This window comes from Nelumbo lutea, chromosome 1 (genome assembly GCF_056320005.1).
Source record: "Nelumbo lutea isolate HS-2025 chromosome 1, American lotus-T2T, whole genome shotgun sequence".
NCBI classification, from domain to species: Eukaryota; Viridiplantae; Streptophyta; class Magnoliopsida; order Proteales; family Nelumbonaceae; genus Nelumbo; species Nelumbo lutea.
This window is the reverse complement of record NC_142684.1, coordinates 93657365-93661721: the sequence shown is the minus strand read 5'-3', so window position 1 is coordinate 93661721 and position 4357 is coordinate 93657365.

Here is a 4357-nt window from a genome sequence, read left to right as displayed (position 1 = left end):
AAGCAACGCAGGTAGGGGAGCGTATACGATCTCCAGTATAGCCGTTCGTCTATCATGACATATTTGGCTGCCTGACACTGCACCCTTCTAGCTGCATTGTGATCTGCAAGGAGGGTCTCATGTAGCAAGAAGCTCGCGAGCAAGTCAATCCAGCTCGGCTTTGCTTGAACGACGGGAGCGACCTCCTCTGTCCCCTTGAGAATGCTAGGCCGAGACAGGTCCTCTATGTACACGGTTCTCATGGTGATGTCGTTGGTGCTGGCTAACCTAGACAGGGCATCGGCCTTAGCATTCTCAGACCTAGGGATTTGTCTGATGAAGTGTGACTGGAAGTTGAGCAGGGCCTCTCTAACTTTGGCTAACTAGGCGACCATGGTCGGCTTACGAGCTTTGTACTCGCCAGTGACCTGGTTGACCACGAGCTGAGAGTCGTTGCAGATAACGATGTGTTTGGCTTTTACTTCTCTGGCTAAGGCTAGTCCAGCTATCAACGCCTCATACTCTGCTTCATTGTTAGACACCGCGAACTCGAAGCGTAGAGCGTATTCTAGTTTCGTACCGCTTGGGCCGTGCAGAACTATTCCGGCACCACTACCCTGTTGGTTTGAGGAGCCATCTACATGAAGGATCCAAGGCTCCTCATCCCAGCTCACACTTGGCCTAGCTAGGAGAGATGCCACATTGGTTGCTACCTCACGGGGCTCAGACTGAACCGCCCTAGGAGCTTCGAGCTCACCCGAACTGGGGACCTCGTGCTCAACCGGCCTAGGAGCTTCGGAGCTGAACGTGCACTCGGCAATGAAATCTGCTAAGGCTTGGGCCTTAATGGCAGTTCGCGGCTTGTACTGGAGATCGTACTCACTGAGCTCAACGGCCCACTTCGTCAACCGACCAGAGACCTCGAGCTTAAGTAAGACTTGCCTCAGAGGTTTGTCGGGGAGGACGATAACAGTATGGGCTTGGAAGTACGGGTGGAGCTTCTGAGCTGTGATTATCAGTGCGAATGCTAGCTTTTCCATCTCCGGGTATCTCGTCTCTGCTCCCTGCAATACTTTGCTAACATAATAAATGGGTTGTTGGACCCGATCTACTTCCTTTATTAGTACCAAACTGACCACTTCATCGCTCGCCGAGAGGTACAGTTCTAAAACATCGCCCTCCTCAGGCCGGATTAAGATCGGCACACTAGCGAGGTATATCTTGAGCTCGTCGAACGCGAGCTGGCAGTCTTGGGTCCATTCGACCCCTTTGCTCTTAATTGCCTTAAAGAATGGCAGGCAGCGGTCCACCGACTTGGATATGAAGCGGTTCAGGGTGGCTATGCGGCCATTCAACCTCAAAACCTCCTTCAACTTCCAGGGTGGTCTCATATCTAAAATGGCCTTAATCTTATCTGGGTTGGCCTCAATGCCACGCCGGTTAACGATGTATCCTAGGAACTTGCCCGATGTCACACCAATTCATGTGAGAATTGAGTTTTGACGACCATGTCGTCTATATAGCATTCTATTTTTCTACCGATTAATGGCGCAAACAATTTATTTACAAGCCTTTGAAAGGTTGCCCCTGTGTTTTTCAATCCGAAGGGCATAACCTTGTAACAGTACAGGCCGAATTCCGTGATGAAGGTAGCCTTTTCTTCGTCCGCCGGGTCCATCTTGATTTGGTTATAGCCCGAATAGGCATTCAAGAAACTTAGCAACTCATGCCCTGAGGTCACATCCACCAAGCGGTCAATTCTGGGAAGCGGGAAGCAGTCTTTTGGGCAAGCCTAGTTCAGGTCGGTGTAGTCGACGCACATGCGCCACTTGCCGTTGGCCTTCTTTACCAGGACAGGGTTGGCTACCCAGCTCAGGTAGTGGACTTCTCTTATGAAGTCAGCTACGAGGAGCTTCTCGACCTCCTCGTCGACCGCTTTCCATCGCTCCGGGGCTAGGTTGCGTTTCTTCTGTCTAATGGGCCTAACTACAGGATCAGTATTCAACTTGTGAGTTATGAGTTTGGGGTCTATACCGGGCATCTCTGTCGCAGACCATACAAAAATATCCAAATTTTGAAGTAAGAAACTTACTAGTTCGGATCGTAAAGGTTCCTAGACGGAAGCGCCGATTTGAAGCGTTCAAGCTGGGTCTGCCGCTGAGGTCGGGACTACGATGATTTCTTCTGTGGGCATGGCTCGTTCCTCGCCTTGCTCTGTTGGTCGCTCTAGTTCAAGGTCGTCAGTTACCTTGGTCTTTCCCTTCAGGGCGGCGACATAGCACTTGTGGGACTCGAGTTGGTCGCCCCGCGCTACCCCCGCACCGAAGTCTGTAGGGAACTTCATAGCTAGATGGTAGGTGGAGACCACCGCCTGTAGGACATGGGTGATTGGTCGACCTATTATGGCATTGTAGGGGGAGGGGGTCGCGACCACCAGGAAGTCGTGTTTGAAACTGACCACACAAGGCCATGCGCCAATTTCCACAGGTACTGTTATTTTCCCAAGGGGACAGACTTCTTCTTCGCTAAAGCCCACCAAAGGAGTGTCTGTAGGCTTTAGGTCACTTCTTTGCAACTGAACCTGGTCGAACGCAGCTTTGAAGAGGATGTCGACTGAGCTGCCTGAGTCAACGAGTATGCGCCTGACCTCAGAGTCGTTGATTCTCAACTTTATTACTAGCACATCATCGTGGGGATAGTGGACCCCTCGCGCAAATCTTCTGTGAAGAAAATTGGGTCTTCTGTCCTTGACCGCTTTGGGGGGTTTTGCTCCTCCCGGGTGGCCTCACGAACTGACGTTCGAGCTACTACTGAAGTGCAACCCGCAACAATCGAACCTCCCACTATCATGTGGATGGTTCCCTGAACTGGCTTCTCCTCTGGAGGCTGCCTTTGCGGTTGTTCGGCCGGCCTACTGCTGGACTCGGGAGCATCCTTGCCATGCTCCCCTTGCTGACCTATTTTATTACTATTGTTATTATTATTATTTTGTACAAAGTTTCTTAGATATCCGCGACGGATGAGCTCCTCTATCTCGTCGTAGAGGTTTTTACAACTCTCGGTACTGTGACCGTGATCTTTGTGAAAACTGCAATACAGATTCTTATTTCTTTCATTGGGATTCCCTCTCAGATGGGGTGGCCACTTCACGCACGGGGCGTCCTTGATCGCCATCAGGATTTTGGCCCAATTTGCATTCAGTGGGGTGTAATCAAATCGGTCCACTACAGGAGCTCAGAATAATTGACCCAGCTTTGCCCCCCCGAGCTGTATCGTTTTTTCTTTCAACTGTCCCCTTGATTGGAAAGCTCTCCTTCCCTCTTTCTTTTGTCGGGTGCGTCCTCGCCCTTTTGGTTGATCTCCTCTTCGGTGGCTATGAACTTGTCTGCGAGCTTCAGAAACTCGGTTATGGTCGCTGGTTGGTTGACGACCATGTGCCATTTGAACTCTTTGTGTCTCACGCTCTTCTTGGCTGCTGCAAGGCGTATGGCGGGGTCCAGGCGTGGTATTTGCATACAGGCATCGTTGAACCGCTTGATATAGCCTCGGATGGACTCTCCCTCTCTCTGCACTATGCTGAGGAGGCTTTGTTCAATTCGCGGGCACCGTTTGCTGGTGACGAAGTGGGACATGAAGGTTTGTGCGAACTGCGCCCAACTTCTTATCGACCCAGGTGCCAAGTTCCGGTACCACGTGCGGGCTGCTCCTCTAAAAGTAGTGGAGAAGGCCATGCACATGCATGACTCACTGGCTCTCGCTAGGTGCATCTGTGACTGAAAGGCATCTACATGATCATTCGGGTCAAACGACCCGTCATACTTGTCAAGAGGGGGGAGCTTGAAGTCTTTGGGCATTGGGACTGCCAGGAGTTCAGAAGACAGGGGGGATGGAACTGAGAGGAGGGGAGCTTTGACTTCGGCTGAGCTTACCTCTTCTTTGCCCCTGAGCTCGGGAAAATTGCGGGTAACAGATCGACGAGCTCGGCGGCAACATCTCTACTTCTTGGTGGGCTCGACGTTCATGCTGCTCACTTCTGCACTGTCTGGAATGGTTTGTGCAGGAAGTAGCCCGGTCTACTGGTGATGGCTGCGGACAGTGGGGTCTTGCTTGGAGTCCATTGCCAGGATCTCGAACCGGTTCTCAAGGATCGGGATTTCAAACTTCGACTGCCAAGGTGATGTAGACCTGGCGAGCTGGGGTTCTCCCGACTTGTCCGCCCGCGGCGAGATCGGGGCAGCCAGTCTCTCTCGTCTGCCACGGGGGGAGGCCTGGTTTTTTGGGAGGTTTTGGGGGGCCTCACCCTGGCCAGAGGGGCGCTCATCCTGGTAGCGAGACCTAGCTTGTTGCGAGGCTGGGTGCCGAGGCGGGAATTGCGGCT